Genomic DNA, 20,456 nt, shown 5'->3' with positions numbered 1-20,456 from the left:
TAGCTGGCTTCCAGACGAACACTTAAAACCCTTTGGTCAAGTTTTCAACAACCATTATGTTTTGATTTTTATTGGAATTACATTATATTTACATTATTTTGGTGATAACTGACACCCTTATAATATTAGGGAAATGGCATGGTTCACTTTGCTTGTGTTGAAGTCCTTTTTCTGGTTCTCTGGTAGGATTTTATAGTTTGAGTCATATAAATCCTTGGCACGTTTCTTGCCGAGTTAGTTCAAAGTTGTTTGTTGCTATTGTGAATTGCGACTACACCCCCTTTCCTCCCCCCGCCCCTCATTATTCTGCTATATTAATTTTTATGGATTTTGTAACTGACTAACTCACAGAACTCTTATTCATTTCAATGGTCTTTCAGTTGATTCTTTTGGGTAGTACAGGTAGGCCATCCCTTCATTCAAAAATAATAATGATACTTTTGTCCCTTTTTCAATATCTATACCTCTTTCTTGATTTCTTATCTTACAGCATGGGTTGCAGAATTCAGATGCCCACAGGCCCAGGCAAATCACCTAAATGAGTGAACTGGGACAGATGAGGCCTTTGGCAAACAGGAGAACACAGGTCTTGTCTGAAGGGGGAATTCCATAGTTAATTCCAGCCAATTTCTGCTCTCTGGGGAATAGGCCTCACGTTGACACATGCTCAGATTAAAAACAAAAAAAGGTATAGCAAAGATCATTTTTTAATAAGATGCTTAGTTAAATATCTTAAACATTGAAAATGAACTCAAATTGTTTAAACATCAGGCACGTCAAATGTAGACTACAGGTTGATCCAGGCTCACAGTGTGCCCCACTTTGGCTGGAGCTTCTAGAATTTAAGAATGTATTGAGTTGGAGGGGCATCTGTGTGTCTCAGGGGGTTAAGCATCCAACTCTTGCTTTCAGCTTAAGTCGTGATCTCTGGGTCATAAGATCAAGCCCCGTGTCGGGCTCTGCACTCAGCATGGAGTCTGCTTGAGAGCCTTTCCCTCTCCCTCTCCCCCTTCACCACTCTCTGTCTCAAATAAATAAAATCTTTTTTAAATAAAGAAAGTATTGAGTTGGAAAACGAGGCCTTCTTGCCTTATCCTTTACTAAATTAGTAAAAATGCCCCCAATTATTTGACCAACTAGGTATTTTGTAATCTCTCAGTTTATTATTTTTTATATTTAGCCTCTGTCTCTCTGATTTAATAGGAGTATCGCAGGAAGAGAGAAATTTGAATTCTGTTAGCTGGTACAGTTTTCTTCTGTACCCTGTGTGACGAATTCACAAATTTTCTATTATCAAACCACCCTTGCCTTTGTAATTGGTGGAATTAAACTATACTCAGTCATGTTATAGTATTTTTAAAAATATACAGTTGTATTTCATTTTCTATTTTATGTAATGATTATGAAATAGGAAATAATTTTGGGGGTTTTTTGGGTGGTTTTTTGTTTTGTTTTTTTTAGAGAGAGCAGGCATGCAAGCAAGGGATGGGCAGAGAGAGAGGGAGAGAGAGACTCTCAGGCAGGCTCCATGCTTAGCACAGAGCCTGACGTGGGGCTCAGTCTCACAACCCTGAGATCATAACCTGAGCCGAAACTGAAAGTCAGACACTTAACCAACTGAGCCACCCAGGTGCCCCTAGTTTGGGGTATTTTTGGCAGAAAAATTCACCTATTTCGCCCCTGTCTCATACCACCACCATCCCCTACTTGTTTTCCCTGGTAAAGAGTGTAACACACCGCTTTGAGGGACGGAGGGGTCGTAAGACTTCATCCCATCCATTCAGATATGCTTGTGCGTTGGGAGATGACACTTTGGCTTTTGTTTAGCTGGGGGAGCAAGGTTAAAGCTAGATTGTTCTCAATAAAGAAATCTTGTTTTTTTAGAGGCTCTTCGTGGGGAGGGGGGAGACCTTGAACAACAGGACGGAGATGTGTAAGAGTGTCTACTGTGTGGTTAGTAACGTGGTTCATTTCTCTGATGTCCCACAAAACTATCAAGGAGGTATCCATCTGTCTTCAGTGTGCTATCGAGCTGCTAACCAGCCCCTGGTGAGACCCAGGCAAGGGCGGCTTTATAGGGCCCTGCTCAGTCCCTCTTTTGGTCCTACTCCTCCCCAACAGGCGAGGAGACCACGGGCCCCAGGAGACAGGCCCTGTTAGTAAGTGCAGGCCTGTTTGGGTTGGGAATTCTGGGGGGGCCTGCGTACCAGGGCCTTGTGTCCCCTGCCTTCTAGACCATGTTCTGAATACCCAGGACCCCAGAATTTTCTACCTACGTGATGCTAGCCTGTACCTAGGGTTGGCTGGTGCAGACCTCTTTCCTAGGTCCATCCACCCAAGGGAGACCCACACTGCAGGTGTTTGCACTCCTGGGCCTGACAGGCAACCAAGAACAACAGATTGTGTGGAATATAGACAAAGCCTGGACATGTGGGCTGGAGTGTTCACTCGATTCCCATAAGGCCCTTTAGGATGTAGGAAGGATCTGGGAGCCATAAGGGCATTCAGCTGTCTTTACACCCAACAATAATATCTCAGACTGCCGAGGAGTCTGGGAGAATTACAAATCCAAGTTTGGCCTCTGAAATGGTGAAGAAAGTATATGCATCAACGGAGAAGTAGAACGATTTTTAAACACAGTTGGTCAGCTTGACTTATAGCTTTAAATATTTGAGCCATATGGCATATGGACGTCCTTTTATACTGTTCCTCCTGGCCCCACAGTTGCTTGGAGAAAACCCGTGGATGAGTTTATCCTCCGAGGCCACCTGGGGGGAGATCCGGGATAGGACGTGATGCTGGGACTTCTGTATTCCTTTGCTTCCCACGTGGCAAATTCCCATATAGTCTCTCCCCTTACAAATAGACTGAAATCACCAAAGAAATAGAAAAACACTTGCATCCCCGTCTATTTTGGTCTCCTAGGGCTGCCACAGCAAAACAGTCTAAATTGAGCAGCAAATTTATACTTTCACAGCTCTCCATAGTTTGAGGACCGGAAGTCCAAAGTCAAGCTGTCAGTAGGAGCATGAGCCCTCCAGGAGCTCTAGGGGAGAATCTTCTTTGCTTCTTTTGGCTTCCGGTGGCTCCCAGCAATGCTCGGCATTCCTGACATATGGCTGTGTCGCTCTAATCTCTGCCTTGGTGTTCATATGGGCTCTTCCTTCTGTCTCTGTATATCTTCTCCTCTTCTTGGAAGGACACCAGTCTCTGGGTTTGGGGCCACCCTAATCCGGTATGATCTCATCTAAATAATGACATCTGCAAAGACCCTTTTCCGTTAAGATCACATTCTGAGGTTCCGGGATGGGGGGGGGGGGGGACACCATTCAGCCCAGTACGCTATCCCTAAGTAAGCTTGGTCTATGATGTATTGTTCTCTCCCTGGACGTTTCTGTCTCTCTTCTCAGTATTTGCTTCTCAGAGTTGGGTTAGATTTGTAGAATTCATCAGGATACTTTTAAACTTTCTTAGACTCCGGAAACTACTAAATTAGATAGAAATCATCTCTTACCTTAAGGATTGACAAAATTTGCTCCCCCCCCCCCGCCCCCGAATCATTGGAGCCCAAACGTTTCATCACAGTGGCAAAGAACGCTCTATCAGTCTCATCCATGACTTTCTGTCTGGTTGGATTTTTTTCTGCCTGTTCTTGAGTGAATTACATTGTCTTATTCGGGCTAATATTTTATTAGCATAAATTTAAGCATAGCATGCTCTTAGCTTTAATCTCCTTCCATGTCTTTGTTTCTAGTCCCTTTTATACTCTAGCGCTATTTATTTGGTTTTGTTTTTTTTCTCATGCAGACTTGCCAGTTCTTTTATTGGTCTTTTAAAAGAACTGCTCTTTGGTTTATTTATTTATTTGTCTGTTTGTTTCAGGAGTAGAATTCAGTATTTCATCACTTACACAGAACACCCAGTGGTCATCACAAGTGCCCCCCTTCATGCCCATCCCCCATCTAGCCCATCCCCCACCCACCTCCCTCCATCAACCCTCAGTTTGTTCTCTATAGTTAAGAGTCTCTTATGGTTGCTTCCCTTTCTTTTTTCCCCCCTTCCCCTATGTTCATCTGTTTTGTCTCTTAAATTCCACATATGAATGAAACATCTTATCAACCCTTTCATTTTTCTGTTTTCTCATTTGCTTACATCTGCTTTTTTTTTTTTAATCTTTTGTCCTTTCCTTCTGCCATCCGTAGATTCATTAGTTTTTATCTCCGTGGTTGAGTTAATTGCTCATTTCTTAAACATTTTTTTTATTTAGTCATAAAACGATTCAAGCTTTCTCTTTTCTCCAAGGAGTACCCAGAGAGATGGAGGCAGTGTGAGAATGTTGTAGGTAGGGAAGAGGGCCCGGAATAGAAAAGGTCAAACACGCATTTCTCCCCTGGGGACCTGGCTATGCGTCCAAAAAGCCAGCTGGGCAGGTAATGCTCCTATACGCATCATTGCTTGTCTACTGGTGCTTGCTGCTGAATGCTAACTAGAGGGCCATGGTAGTCTCTAATCGCTGTAGACTGAATGTTTAGATCCCCTTAAAACTCACAGTTTGAAACCTAATCCCCAATGTGATCTTATTTGGAGATGGGAATCTTCGGGAGGAGTTTAGGTCATGAAGGTGGAGCCCTCATGAATGGAATCAGCGCCCTTCGAAAAGGGACCCCAGAGGGCTCTCTCACCCTTTCGGCTGTGGGAGGACCCAGAGGAGATGACCATATATAAACCAGGAAGGGCCTTCCCCTGACACCAAATCTGCCAGCACCTTGACCTTGGAATTCTAGCCTCCAGAACTCTGAGCAATAAATTCCCATTGTTTATAAACCACTGGTCTGTGATATTCTGTTGTAACAGCTGAACAGACTAAGAGTCTAGTCACGGGCTGGACTTCATCCTTCCAGCAGCTGATACTGTAATGTGACCCTTCAAGCTTCATCGCATAGGGTTCAAGGCCTCTCTGAATCAGTTTGTCTTATCTGGGGAGTTCTGGGGCCTTAGTGATAAGTGTTTGGAGTTGCATCAACCATCCTGAAAATGCTGTGGCCATCCATGACAGATAGCTGCGTGTACTGGCGTGTTTCTTACACCCTCGTATAAGACCCTTCTCCATCCCCAACCCTAACTTCCCTAACACTCTCTCCACTCCTCCTGGCTCCTGAAGGAGCACTAAGATCAAGACGAAAGGGAGTCTGAGATGAGGGTGGATTGAAAATATGAATTGTCATTGTTAGCATAAGTTTGAGGTTAGGGGCACAGCGGGGAATGAAACACACTTTCCAGCCAGACCAGGTTGCACCTGCTTGTAAGACGCAGTTGCAGGGCACCCTGGAACCTCAGCAGAGGACGGCAGTGGTCTGTGGCTGGGGCACCTGACCCTGATCCCTGTTCCCTAAGTGGAACTTGGTGTGGCGGCTTGTAAATATCCCCTGGGCATTTGCAGGTGGCGGTCAGCATAGAGGAGGAATGGGGGTCTCTGCCCCAACTGCCAAACCACCCTTCTTCACTGGATATAGATCTTCGCTCATCAGTTCATTGCAGAGTCTCAATCCTAGAATTTCATTCCTAAAATGATGAATAATAACAAGTGCCTGTTGAGCTCTCCCTGTGTGCCAGGTAGCATGCTTAGTGTGTTTTTGTTAACCGCTTTATTGGGGCAGAATTTATATACCATAAGATTGACCCATTGTGAGTGTACAATTCAATGATTTTCAGAAAATTTATAGAGTTGTGCAGTCACTATCACAATCCGGTTCTGGAACATTCCATCACTTCCCAATATGACCTCAAACCTGTTTGCAGTCAATCCCCACTCTCCCTCTCAGCCCCAGGCAACCACTGAACAGTCTTCTGTCTCTACAAAATTGTCTTTTCTGCACATTTCATAGAAATCGAATCATTCAATCTGTGATCTTGCATCTGGCTTTTTTCACTCAGTATGTTTCTTAGGTTTGTCTACATGGTAGCCTATATCAGCGTTTTGTTCCCTTTTTATTGCTGAGTAGTATGACACTGTATGGACAGACCACATGTTGTGTGTCTGTGTGCCAAATGACGGACGTTTGGATTGTTCCTGCTTTGTAGCCATCGTGAATAACGCTGCTGTGAACGTTCACACCTATGAGTCTGGGTGTGGACATATCTTTCCATTTCTTTCAGGCAGATACTTTGGTGAACTGCTACTTTGGTGAATATAAAGAGAGCTTATGTTTAACTTCTAAAGAAACTGTCCAACTGTTTTCCAAAGTGGCTGCACCATTTTACGTTCCCGCCAACGATCCAGGAGGGACCTGGTTTCTCCAAATCTTTGCTAATGCGTGCCATTGTCGTCTTGATTACAGCCATTCTTGTGGGTGCGTAGCAGTAACTGTGTTTTGTTGTTTGTTTTTTTTATAGCTAATCCTCCCTCCCACCAACACCGTATTAGGCAGGTTAGGGTAGACGCTGCTGCAGTAAGAAACAACCCGTCAAACCTCATTGGCTTAAACAACAAAGGCTTATTTCTCACTCACGCAACATGTCCAGTGAAGAAAGACCCAGGGAGGTGGGGTGGTGCTCGTCAAAGACACTCAGGGACCCAGGCTACTAGGAACTCCTGATGTTAAAAAAGCAACCTGCACACCAACTTGTAAAGCTTCCCCTTGGTGGTGGGAAATCACTCTCACTCTTATTTTGCTAAGCAACAAGTCCCATGGGTGTGGTTAACGTTAAAGTGGATGAAAAGTATTGTAGTCATTTTATCACGTACCTAGAGAGGAAGGAGAATTGGAATATTTGTGAACAGACTATGACTTTTCACGAACAGTAAGGGGAAGATATTACTATCACCATTGTATCAAACTAAAACAGTTTAAGTGTCTTGGTGGAGGATACACAGCTAATAAATGGAACCATGGCAATCTGACTCCCAAGCCTGCATTCACAGCTACTACTTTACTTTCCACTGAGATACTGTTGATTATGGATAGATTTTTTGAGACATCCCCATTGGGAGAGTCGGTGAAGTTTTGTCACAGTCTTTGCTTAATCTCATAGTAAGATAGGTCGCAGGTCTGGAGAGATCCACATCATGGTCACCAACTTCTACTCGATCTTGGTTTCTGCTTTAGACTGGGGTCCATGTAATCCCGTCTTGAAAGGTAGAGAAGACCCATATCCTGTCACTACCTTCATAACCACAGATTGTATCCCTCTGCCCACCCCCCAAGCAAGAACCATGTTTTGCTCTCAAAAAACTCAAGGTCCTTGGGGCGCCTGGGTGGCTCAGTCGGGAGGCGTCTGCCTTCGCCTCAGGGCGTGATCCCTGGGTCCTGGGATCGAGCCCCATGTCGGGCTCCCTGCTCCGCTGGGAGCCTGCTTCTTCCTCTCCCATTCCCCCTGCTTGTGTTCCCTCTCTTGCTGGCTGTCTCTCTCTCTGTCAAATAAATAAATAAAATCTTAACCCCCCCCCAAAAAAAAAACCCTCAAGGCCCAAGAGCCCTCTGTGATTGGATCCAATCAAATAAACTTCTTGGAAACCAACCAAAATGCTGATAGAGGGTCCATTGTAGTGAGTAGGGCATAGCAGCAGGTACTTCCCTGCAGGCTTGGTGCCCCAAGGGGAGGGTGGTTGTGGGGTTCTAAGTGCCATGTGCTGAGAGCCCTATGGTGGTTAGGGTTGCAGGCTCCAGGCTCAGACCTGGTTTGGAAACCTGGTTCTATTGGCTGGCCGTGAAACCTTGTGTGAGGTGCTCCCAGCCTCGCTTCCCTCCTGTGAAAATAGAAATAATATACAGGAGAATCCTGTCCACAGGGTTGCTAGGATTTAATCAGAAAACATGTGAAAAGCACTTAGCTTGGTGCCCGGACCTTGGTGAGGCTCAGTGGTCATGTTAATGACACCAGTAGCGTCATAGGCACCATCAGAGCATTGAGGTAGATGGAGACAGGAAATTCTCCAGATTTGGTGCTCAGGGATTCGCTGATCATGCCCTGCTTCTGTCAACGCTGGCCCAGGGCCATATATGATACATTGAGGCAAAGGAAGGGAATTCGAGAAGAATAAGATAAGTTGGGAGCAGGAGAGACAGTAATTTCCTGGTGTGGTTAAGAGCCCAGTTCCGCCTTTTTAGGAGCTCTGTGGCCCTGCGCAGGTCTCTTACCCTGTCTGGCCTTCTGTCTAGAAGAACTCATGAAACAAGGTCATCAAGACAACTTTACTTTTGTCCCCTCTTATCTCCTTAAAATTTCAGGGAGTTATGTCCTTGTCCTGGCACAAGATGGAAACTTCAGGCAGGCACCATGACCTTCCTTTCCACGCCTTATTTTTACAAAAAAAGTTGTATGATTTCTAAGCCACAGATCAGTCTCATTTCCAAAACTGGATAGAATGTCCTATCCAATATATTAATCGATACTTCAAATTTTAAAGATAAGCCTCTCTTCCTCTTCCTCCATCTGCGGCCCACCCTCATGGGCTGCTTGCCTTTGGAAAGAAGGAAATAGACACAACCTGCCCCCAAGATACACACACGAGGGGTTGGAAAAGAGAAAATGCAGGGCGAAGAAGGATGGCTGGGTAGAGTCCCTACTTGACTCTTGGAACCAAAAGATGGGGTTGCCCCTTCTCAGTATGTTCAAGTCCCGCATGGGGTCATGGGCGGGGCCTGGAGAGTCCCCCGCACTGGGACGGTGTCACTCAGACCACCAGCCCCCTCACAGCCCTACATGTCTGATGATCCGCCTTCAGCCTCTGTCTGATGAGGGCTCGTGGCACTTCTAGGCCGTCCTGGGAGACCGCGTCTAGGATGATCCAGCAGCAAGCTTGCTCACGTGAAGTAGCAGGGAAACATACGCACTCTTCGCCAGAGTGAGCATTGGATTTGCAAACTTCCTGGCCACGTCTCCCACCCTCTGGACTGCTCCGAAGTGAGTCAGACGCAGCTCCCTGGGTCTCCATCTCTCCAGCTACACGGACGGCTCATCAGACTCTCCGTAGTGTCTCAGCAGACTTGCAAGGCAGGCATACGCCAAACACCCCACCTCGTGTGTGTGCGTGTGTGCGTGTGTGTGCGTGTGTGTGTTGGGCGGTGGATGACAGCATGGTATTTGGGGGAAAAAAACTTGGTAAAATCCGCTCTTAATACCTATTGAGTCTTTTACAACCTCTTTGTGGCTTAGGGATCTGTGGATGAGGGATTAGAATTTGAAACTAGGTGTAGAGTCTCTGCTGGGAAAATCGACATCTTCATCTGGTCACTCGCTTTGCAATTTCTGTTCGCATCTCAGGGTCTTGCCAGAACCTCCCAGTTTGCCACCCTGTTCCATGTAACGTGGGGGATCTTATTCGTACTTGCCCTGTGGGGTTTTTTAGGAAATGCCACGACTTAATTGCTGACACGAAGCCGAGTGCCTGGCACTCAGAAAGAGCTCAGATGCATGCTGATATGATAGTCTTGGCTCTGAACGCCCGCACCGAGCTGAGGACTTGTGTTCAGTGAATGCTAATGAATGACTTGTAAATGGCTACTTCAAGGCACGGTAGGGTAAGCGTGAACTAGGTGTATGTAACTTCCGTATGGTGGCCCCCAGCGAAGCTGTAGGGTACCGTGGAGGAAGCTTCGGCAGCGTGCTTGGTCTTTCAGTAAACAGAGAATGGAGCCATTGTGCAAGGGCATGGAAGCAGGCTGGTACGTGTTTCTGGAAGATTCCAACAGGGCAAGAAAAGGGAGTGCAGGATGAGCTCTCGCTTGTAGGTGGGGCTGGGCTGTTAGCGTGGCCAGATTCTGCAGTGTTCTGGGCCAGCCGGGCTCAGTTGGGGATCAGTCAGCTGCACGTGATAGGAGATCAACCTCGACCCAGCGGCTTAAACTTAGAGGGAAAATCCTGGCTCCTGGAAGTGCGAAGTTCAAGGGGAGGTGCAGCTCCAGGGGCAGCTGGACCCAGGAACGGGTCTTTCTCAGTGCTGATTTCACTCTCAGCCAGGCTTCCCCTGGCAGGGGCCGGATGGCTGTGACACTTCCCAAGGTGCCCGCCTCCAGGGCCGCTCCCAAGGGAAGTTCAGTGTGTCTTCATCCCAGCCCCCCAGAGGGGGTCCTGCGATTCACCAGCCTGACCCAGATCCCATGCTGATGGGGAGTCCCGGGCTTGGGTGGCCCCAGGCCCTACAACCCCAGAGATCGGGACTCTCGCACTCCAGGAGGTGGCTCTTGAGTTCAGCTCCCTGCCTCCCAGTCCTGACTCACCAGCTCTGTGACCCCGAACAAGGTCATACTCTCTCGGTGCCGCCGTTTCTTCATCTGTAACAGACGGAGTGTAATGGGCCTTACGTCGCAGGGTTTCAGAAAGATGAAGCTTTTACCAAGTGCTCCGAAGGGTGTCTGGAATGAGCTGGCCAAGCGCTAATTTGGTGACAGCTCTTGCCACTCCAGTGACTGAACATTATTGCTCCAGCACTTGATATTTCTTCCTAGTTATTCCAGGTCTTTCCACCCCAACTTGTCTATCACAGCAATGTGACCAGGCACTGCTTGGTGGGAGTCAGAGCAAAGCCGTGGCAGGCTTGGAACACAGGCCGCCTTGCTCTCCACAGGAAGGGTCCCCATGCTCGAGGAGAGTCCTTTTAATTCATGGCTCAGCATCAGCCATGGAAACCCCAGCCATCCCCAGGCTTGGCCCCATGGGAGAAACCAAGAAGAAATTCTACCATTTGGTCCCTTCCCTTAGGGAGTTTGCAATCTAATCTAAAAGACCAGAACACTCTGTCAAATACAGCCTGAACCAGGACCCATTCCCGGAGGGAGCTGCCGAACAGCCCAGCCAAGGGTGTCTGTAGAGTGACATCCTTACTCAACGGCTCCCTCTCAGTTATAACCTCAATGAGCATTTAGGGGAGAAAAAAAAAAAATGAAGGAGACAGAATTGGGCCAAGTCCCAATGTCTGGCTGACCTGCTTCCCCACCCCCCCCTCCTGGACCACACTTAAAAAGAAAAAGGACAACCCTTCTTCACGCAGTACCAGCAGGGTAACCTGAGAAACATCCATTTAGCGCATCTGTCCCTGTGAAAAGGACCTTTCAGTGACACTGAGCGGAGTGTATCCCGCTCTATTTATAGGCACTGTTTGTTTAATTTGAGTCCGGTCTCTAAGAATAAATACTGAACTCATCCTGGGGACAAGCCAGAGCCTACAACTCTGAGGCGACCCGTAAATCCCTTTTCCTTTCCTTCTGGTTCTAGAAGGCATTCTGTAGTTCAAAGGTGAGCCACTTTTCTTTGCTGGGCTGGGGTGGGCTTGAGACCCAGGCAGGTTTGGAGATTTGGTTTCACGGAGGTTTCTTCCGAGGGTTTTGGGGGAGTGTTTTTGGTGTTTGATTTTGGGTTGATCTTGGAGGACAAGATCTTGGATCTCTCTGTTACCTCCAAAGGAGGGACAAAGACCAAATATCTTGAGCCCTTGATTGGTTAAACGTCTGATGCAAAACGACCCATTAGGACACAGCTATCCCTCAGAAAGGAGGATGTGGCAATGGAGAAGAAAAATCCCTTTCCTTCCAGCACCCTCCTGACCTGGTAGCAGAGACTGAGGCCAGCCTCTCAAGGTACAGTACCCTTCCTGGTGTTTTTTTGTTTTTGTTTTTCCAGAATGTGTGATAAGGACCAGGAGCCATAGGTCACTTAAACTTTGTAAGTGTCTAACCCTGGAATATGGTGCGTATGAGAACTTGGCTAATTTGTGCTCCAAGCTTCGCCCGTGTTGACCGGCTGGTGTAGTGACTCCTAGAAGCAGACCCACTGAGCCCGAAGGGAATGACCTAAAGGAAACCATTGGGTTTGGTTCAATATATTTGTATATTGTAGCTCCCCCCACCCCCGCCGCCATTCTCCCCTTCCAGGAATTTATCCTTAAGAGGGTAACCATCTTCCTCGGTAAGGAAAAGAACAGTGTCCATTCATTTCCTTATTCTCCCAACATCTGCTGACTCTCCACTCCGTGATAGATAGTTCTAGGCGCAGGAGATACCTTGATGGAGAGGACAAGCTGGCCATACAGTGACAAGGTCTGATTTCCTTTGAAAAATTCAGCCTCTTTGTTGTCTTCCCGCTGACTCAGGCTGGCTGTGACGTGCTTTCCCAGCAGACCCTGAGCTCCATTCACCTACCCATCTTCCATTCAAAAAATATTTATAAGGCTCACTCTACAAGCTAGGCATGGGGTTGGTTACATACAACACTGGATACAGTAGTGAGCTCATGAGATCATCCCTACCTTGGAGAAGTTTGGAGTCCAGTGGGGAAGATGGACATTACTCCAGTAATCGCCTAAATATAGATATTATTACGAACGCGGGGGAGTCCTGTGGAGCAAAGTTCAGAGTGTCATGTGGGAGCCTAAGAGAGGGATCTGGTTGGGTGAGCAGAGAATCAGCAACAGCAGATTCTGAGTTGCTCTGGACGGCGTGCCATCTGCTGACTACAGAGACATCTGCTGTCTGTCTGAGGCATGCTTTTGAGTTTCCATTAGCTGCTCTGAGCCCCCCCGCCCCACTCACCTGACTGTCCTGAGGACTGTCACAGACTGTAGGTCTCGGTAGCCCCGAGGAGAGTTTGTGTCCGCCAAGGGCATGGGGGTTCTTCTCAGTCATCCGCATATTGAGGTCCTCACATTGATCTGTGGGTGGGCAGTGGACAAGGTGATATGTTCGTCTTCTTATGGGACATTCTTCTCTCTCTGCCTCATTGAGGAAGGGAGCAAACGGTATCATCCCATGTTGTTTTCATGCTTTTACTTGTCAATGGTGGGCTTGCCACCATCCGAGGCAGAGACCCGGATGGACAGATGGCCCCATGTGCCTCGCTACAGTTTCACACCCTCAAACGGTCATGCGCATTGGCTTAGGAAAGTGAATTCCTCAAAGAAACATTGGCGCTTCCCAGCTGTCTTTCCGTACTAATTTGAATGCAACTCTGAGCAAGTCCCTTCAAGCAGAGAGCTCATTTCTTCATTTGAAAAACAAATGCCATTTATCACCTTGGGTCTCTTTGGTACCCAGTGTTTTGGTAGGCACCCAACTGAAGCCGGGACAAATGTAACAAGTTACCCTGCTCTGTAGAAGTTTACAAGGCCATTCAGAAAAGAATTCTCATTCGCTGACCCAACAGATTTTTATCCAGTGCCTACACTATGCCAGCCACAGAACCGGGAATTGCAAGGTACACACATCAATAGGACAAGCATCGTCCTTGCTCCGTGGAGCTCACAGTCTAGCAAAGGGAGAGAGATACTCAAACCATCAAGGAACAGGGTGATCTCAGATGGTTTTATACACTAGGTCCATCAGAGAAGACTTCCAAGAAGTCATGACATTGAAGCAGGGTCCTGAATGATAAGATAAAGCCAACTGTGAAAAGATTTAAAGGAATTCAAGATCCTAGACAAAGATCAAGGGGGAAAGGCTGTGTAGCACGAGGGTGATGGGCTTGTCTAAGGAATGGCCAGAAGCTAGTATGGCTAAGCGTATGGTCAGGGGTGAGTGATAGTGAATCCGAGGGGTAGTATGTAAATTCTATTTTGAAGGCAGAGGAGGACTTTGGCAGGTAAACAGATGACCCTTCACCCCTGTGCCTGTCCCAAAGATCTAGCTGGGAGGGATTCTGTTGCCGTGGTACAATTTTGGGATTGACAGACCTGGGACTCTTAGAACTCAGAACCCCAGGTAAACCTACAGATAGAGAAGAAACTGATGTTGGCCTATTTCTGGATAAGAAACAACAGTCACGTCTAACCTTGGGGGCTTTCCCAGGTAGGGAAGGATCAAGCAAAGTGAATAAAGCACAAAACAGTCTCCTGATTTTCTCTCAGCATCATTCCCATCACCTTTTGGGTGCAGTGCTCAGACTTTTCAAGAAACCATTGCTTCCCTGTTCCTGGGAATCTGGTTTGCTTAATCTAATCAATGTGTTTTTCTACCTTCCTGCCCCTATACCAAAGTGATTGGCTCAGGGATGGCCATATGACCCAGTCAAAAGCCCATGAAATACAAGAAGACATGTCTTGGTACCTTCTGGCCAAAAGAAATTTCCTGTCTCTTCCTTGGAGGCTACCAGTATGAGGATGTGAGGTCTAGACCCACTGCTGTATTTGTGACCATGGGGGAAGATTCTGGAACTGCTAAAGACTGTTGGGGAGCACAGCATGGTGCCCGAGGATGGAGCCAACACCACGGAAGATGGAGCTGAGAGATGGAGAGAACTGAATCTTTGGGACAGTATCAAACCCCTTGATCAAACCTCACCTGAAGCCTGACCTTTTTGCTAGGCCTTTGAGTGGCCTCTGCCAATTCAACATTAGTTATTACATAACCCCGTTTAAGTAGGGATTTCTGAGTCTTGCAACATAAAGAACCGATTTGATGCAAACCTTAGAATAGGTACCCAGCAGTGCCACGGGCCTCCTCTGCACCCCGGGGCCTCTAGAAGGAAATGAGCCTGTTCCAGAACCCAAATAAAAGGTCTCACCTCCCACTTGTCTATTTTGGGGTTTCCATGCCTCCCGTCTCCATAGCACTGTGACTCTCTTGGAAAAGCAGAGGAACCAGAGAAGGAGAATGGGGCCTGTTTCCAGGCTGTGTTGCCACGCTGAATGGCTAGGGAGGCTGGGGGGCTGGTGAGAGGCAGCTCCACGCTTGACATTTCAGGGTAGAGATAACAGGGTAAAAATAACCCCCCAAGCGCCTGCAGCCGAGCTCACTTCTCTCCTTCACAGTTCTTATCTCTCCTCGCTTTGGGGACAGAAAGGTTCCTTTCAGGTCACGCTGGGCCTGTCTCTGCGGCACCCGGGTTGGGGGGGGGGGGAGGCAGTGCAGGTTCCACCTGTCCCCAGCCTGCCGGTCCACCTCCGGGAAGGCAAGGAATTCCCTCCATCCCGCAGCCCTGCTTCTGATTGTGCAAATAACCTTTCACATCTTTGTCTTCCTCTGACACTGGTTGCTGGGGCAGGTGAGCCAGGCTAAGGAGCTGGGGTTTCCATTTTCCAGATGCGAAAGCAGCAGGGCTAGGAAAGTGAGATGATTGATGGATCCAGAGCTGCAGGGCCGATGAGAACTAATGAGTCCTGATCTACACTCAGGGCCTTGTCTGCCTTTCTGTGTTCGACCATGGGTAAAGAGAGTTTGACGCCCTTTCTGCAGGCCAGCGTGCAGCCGTTGTAGGCTGGGCACCCCGTGACTGGTGGGGTTGGGGGTGGATGGGGGCATCCACACCATCTGCTCCATAAATATCACCTCGGGCCGCCCGAGAGCCTCACCCCTTGGTCCCTCCCCAACCACTCATTCCCAGAGCTTTGTAGGTACCGGAGGGCGATCTCTGTATTTACTGCAGAGGCGTGGCTGGGACGACAGGGTGCTGAGGATAAGACTTGATTCTGCCACGAAGTTTCACTGAGACCCCCTGGGCCTCAGTCTTCTCATCTATAAAATGGTGACAAAAGGAGGCGGTCATGTCAGACTGTTATAAGGGTTAAACAAGCCTGTGCCTACTACTCGGTCATCGGGAATTTGGAGTTCCGATAGCTTTTCCTGTGCCAGTGTTTGCGAACGGTGACAAAATGCCACTCACCTTGGCACGTAGAAGAAGCGCTCTGCATTCTTTCTGTCTCCACCGCCAAGAATTTCCACCGAGCTGTGTTATCAGTTAAGACTCTAGGTGGTTGCCACTCACCAAAGCTCTGATCCTAACTGGATTACGTGAAAGGGGAATTTGTTGGCTCCGTGGGATCTCGAAAGGCGGCCAAGGGTAGAGGCTAGCTTCAGGCTTAGCTGGATCCAGGATGGAAATGATACCATCAGGATCGGGTTTCCCTCTCTCCGTTTCTCAGCCCCCTTCTCTTATGGTTGGCTCCCTCCTTGTGGTGGCGGAAAGGGCTGCAGGAACTCCCGAGTCTTCTCGGTTCAGGATCAAGGCCAGTGGGAAAGGGCCAGCCCCTGGTATTCCCAGCAGGAGTTTCCGTGCCTCTCTCTGCCCTTCCCCGAACCCATCCATCGTGGTAGCCAGAGGAATGGGATGCCCTGGGGAAGCCAGACTCAGATGGCATGCCAGCCCAAAAGCCACGGTGGGTCTGCTCCACGCATATCCCAGATCCTAGAGGACAGGCTGGTGGTTGTCCGAAGGGAAAACAGATAGGGCAGCCAAAAGAATAGGTGTCTTTGGCAGCCACTCACGCTCTTACGGCCTTGTGTCCCAAAGGAGACCTTGATGAGCTGGCTTCTGGAATCCCAGGGAACAGAATGGGCTATGACTGGGTACAAAGCCAGGCTGAGTAGCTCCAAAAAAAATTAAAAATTCCCATCCGAGGTGCCTTGGTGCCAACTGCTAACCAACTCGACCAGTTGACCTCGAACAGGATCCTTCCCTGCACTTGACCCACAGCCTGCCATGGGGAAAGCTGGTGTCCTGGATTTGGGGGGAGAGGCTGACAAACTGGGGACCTTTTCAAAAGCATTCACCGTTAGGCCATGTATGGCTGTTCTGGTTCAATGATTAGTTACTAATAATTTGTCTTTCCTCTAAGAAGGAACCAGCCATAAGTACAAGTACAGAGCAAGCCCCCCTCACCTCATGGCATACAAAAAACTCACCACAATGCAAAACAACGCTCTTATAAAATTGCAGCGGGTCGCTCTTCTGCGCTGCAGTTAGGCTGAGGATGAAAAGGAGGGGCTGCAAGCGTCAGGGCGCGTTAAGGACATAACCTAGCACCAACTTGAGACTCGATGAAATGAAGACAATTAAAACAAATTAGAAAGGGAATAACTTCCCACCAGGTGATTCCGCGCTGTTGAACCCTAGCAAAGTGCTATTTGCGTTTCCTGCCTGTACCATCTAGAATTCTGTCGTGTGCGGCAGGGCGGGGGTGTGGGTCCCACGCTTTGCCTGCGAGAATATGGTGAATATAGTTGAACCTGCAACCACAGAGATACTCTAGAAGCTTCCCTCTCCCCTCGCCTCGCCAAGCCTGCTGCGAAGATGGAAAAGAAACGGAGAAGAGAACCAGAAAGATTTTTTTTTAAATAATTATGGTAATTATGTATGCATTTCCAGTGGGAGATTCTGGGAATTATTCCTAAAAGGCTGGAAAGAATTTCTTCTTTTGATCTCGATTCTGAGCCGGAGAAAATCAAATTAAGAAAGAAAAGCAACTGAGAACTCTCAGTGGGGAGGAAGGAGCAGGACTGGGGCTGCCAGCACGGTCCTGGGGAAAAGAAGAGGAAAGAAGCCCCGGCATCTTCCTGAGAGGGGGGTGAGGTGGTGTCCTCACGACTTGCTTGCCAGGCTTCCTTCCCTTCCTTTCAGGGGCCTGGAGAAAGGTCCCCTTGGAGTCCCTGAGAGCCGGGGTGGCTGGCCAGCCTTCCCCAGCAATGGCGATGGCCCCGACTTCTGGGGAGCCCCCCAGTCCTAGCCAGCCTTCTGAGCCGCCACAACAAATCCACCAGTGTAGGCGGCAGGCAGCTCTTAAAAAAAAAAAAAAAAAAAAAAAAAAAAAATCCTCCCTTTGAGGCACGGGGAGAAACGGTCCTGTCACTTCCCTAAATCTTCTGTGGTTGCTAAGCAGCACGCCTCTGCCCCTCCACTTCCCTCTGCTCCCTGTCTGCCTCTCTCCACCCTCCACCCCCTCACGCCCCCGCTCGCAGCGCTCTGCCCGGCCTGGCTCTGAGCGCCTGCTGGGCTCCGGGGCCACACAGCGCCTCCCATCCTGCTCTGCAGAGCAGACCCCTCGGTCCTGGCAGGAGAGACCTCCCAGGAGCCTCTGCGGATCCCCCGCCGCCACGGAGCTGAGGCCTCTTTCCCTCCCTCCTCCCCCCCTCCTTCCTTTCTTCTTTGCCTCCTTCCCTCCTTCCTTCCATCTTACTTTCCTTCCTTCCTCCCTCCCTCCCTCTTTTCCTCCCCCCCCCCAAATAACACTGAGCACTTACCATGAGCCAGGAGGCCCCGGGGAGCTAGTGGGGTGCAGGCACAAAAGGCTGGAACATCGTGGGAAGCACTAGGACTGGGGGCTGGGGCACCTCTCCCCCTGGCCCGTGGAAGCATCCCTGTGCCCCCACACGTTAGCGAGGGCCGTGCATTTTCCTGAGTGTGGAGCATGGAAGCGGGAATTTGCAGCCACCTCACCAAACAGTGCTGAAGACCTTCTCCAGCCCTGGGTCACCTCTCTGATGCTCTCCTAACTGCCTCTCCAGGGAGCTCTCTGCTTCCTCCTGGGGCTCCTGCGCTAGTCCCCTGTTCCCCCTGCGCCCCCACCTCTCCCCCGTCTGGCTTGCAACAGCTGATTGCTCTTCTAGCTTTTGCCTTCAAGCATGCAGGAAGGCTTGCCCGCTGCCACCAGGCTCATGTCACCGCCCCCACCCCCATGAAGAAAGGCCATCCAACGTCCTGGACCCAATGTGGGGTGCGTGCACACGTGCGTGCAGGTGTGTGTGTGTATGCGTTTGTGCAACTGTATGTACACACAAAACAGCACTCCAATGTCATGTAAGGATGGATTCAAAGTAGAAAGAAAGACACATAAATGGTAACCCCAGTTTTAATGCATCGGTCATTTCCTGTGATGGGGAGGGTGTGGGGGGATGATCTGGAGGAAAGGGGGTACTCAGGGGTGGGAGGTGGGGAAGGCCTGCATTAGTGACATCCGTCCTCCTGACCCTCCCATCCTCCGTGCACCGTGGGGTCCCAGGCTGCAGAACTTCCCGTGTTAAACCAGATGGGACAATCCGGCCACCCTAGGCTGTGTCCTGACTGTGGTGCTTTATCTTTTAAGGACGGGTGCCGGTATATGGGACTTTGCTACGGTATCTCTGTACGTTTTTGTAGACTTAGAACATTTCATTGTGAAAAAGAGCAAGAGAATCTCTCCCAAGGGATATATGCTCTGGGGGCTCCCAAGAGAAAGTCACTGACGGTATGGGGAGATCAGAAAAGATTTGTAGGAGGTACTATTCGAACTGAAGCTTGAAGTCTTGGTGAGAATTCCTCCAGCACTTAACCACTTCCTTTTAGAATTCTTTTCCTGCCTGTCTGAATACCTCGTTAAGCCTCGGGCTTCAGTAGAACAGAGACCAAATGTCATGGCCAGTTTTACCCATCGGCCTGGCTGGGCCAGGAGGTGCTCAGGTCGTTTGGTTGAACATTGTATCTGGGGAGGCCGTGAGGGTGCTCGTGAATGAGTTGAACGTGCGGATGGGTGGGCCGAATAAAGCAGATCCCCTCCCCGAGCTGGGTGGGCCTCGTCCAAGCCGTTGAAGGCCCAAATAGAGCAAAAGGCTGAGAAAGAAAGAATGCTTTCTCTCTGCCTGACTGTCTTGGAGCTGGGACATGGTTCTTCTGCCTTCGGTCTCCGACTCGAACTCACACCGTGGGCTCTCCTGATTCTCCAGCTTGCCCCCTGTGGATCTGGGACCTCTCAGCCTCTATAATCTCACGAGTCAATTCCTTGTAATGACTACCTATCTGTCTAACTATCTGCCCACCCAGCATCTATTCTATTGCTTCTGTTTCAGTGGAGAACCCAGACCAACACACCGGGTCTTCTACTCCCACCCCTGCGCCTAGCCCCACCCTCCGTGCGTAGCAGGTGCTCCACACACACCCGCTGAGGGAGGGTGCAGAAATGCAGACAGAGGGAACTGCGCGGGGGGTGGACTCATGTGCGCCCCTGGCTCATTTGGTGAGCAGAGAGAGACTGGTCTGGCCAATGTGCTGAGAGGTATCGGGGGAGGGAAGGAGGGAATGGAGGGGTGCGCAGGAACCAGGGTGGAAAAGCAGACAGAGGTCAGGTCACCTAGTGTCCCCAAGCTGTGCCACATGCCCCTGCCTGGAGACTCGGCGGGAAACTCCAAAGCAGGCCGGTAGCAGCAGGTCTTGTGGGGAAGGACGGAGCCAGGCTGTAGGGCCATAGGGAAGAGTGGGAGCTGCTCCCCGAGGGGCACCTGCCTGGGGAGGGGTGGCGCTCAACTCCAGCCAACTGTGCTTATGCAGGAATAGGGCTCCCTGTCCCAAGAGACGCTGGAAAAGCCAGCTCTTATGCAAAACTTCATAATGTTTAAAAAACTCCATGCAGGCCAAGCAAAGACCCATCTGTGGGCCTCCAGTCCTTGGAGGGGAACCAAATAGGGTTTTCAAAACAGGCCTATGACACGGTCCCATTCGCATTTGGGATGAACGGCTTTGGCAACAGACTGAACAGGAGGAGGGCAGAGGCTGTGGGCAGCAAGCTGCGACTCCCAAAAGCCCTTCAGAGAAGCTGAAGGGCTTGATGGCAGCCCTGGGACTGATTCTTGCAGGCCCCTTCTTTGAGTGGGTGGTGGAGCGGGGCCAGCTGGACCCCAGAGAAATGATGGGGAGTGGAGAGAACAGACTGTCACTTTTCGCTTAGTTCCCAAAGCCACCCATCCCAGTCCATCCTCGCCCACACCAGGCCACGAAGACCA

The 20,456-nt window shown here is 49.4% G+C and overlaps 1 protein-coding gene across 3 annotated transcripts in view; it reads left to right on the top strand.

Annotated features, from left to right (window-relative positions):
• Positions 1-20,456, top strand: part of MRTFB (myocardin related transcription factor B) — a 263,944-nt gene that overhangs the window by 6,271 nt on the left and 237,217 nt on the right. The window contains exon 1 of one of the 3 annotated variants that reach the window (XM_087870338.1): positions 11,172-11,235. The exons of the other annotated variants lie outside the window; for them this stretch is intronic. The gene's annotated coding sequence lies outside the window, so the exon portion shown is untranslated. Of the gene's footprint in view, positions 1-11,171; positions 11,236-20,456 lie in introns of those variants that run through there. 3 annotated transcript variants of the gene reach the window in all.

The sequence above is a fragment of the Ursus americanus genome, chromosome 2 (genome assembly GCF_024610735.1).
Source record: "Ursus americanus isolate L20-20 chromosome 2, mUrsAme1.1.p, whole genome shotgun sequence".
Lineage (NCBI taxonomy): Eukaryota > Metazoa > Chordata > Mammalia > Carnivora > Ursidae > Ursus > Ursus americanus.
This window is presented reverse-complemented; position numbering and strand designations above follow the sequence as displayed.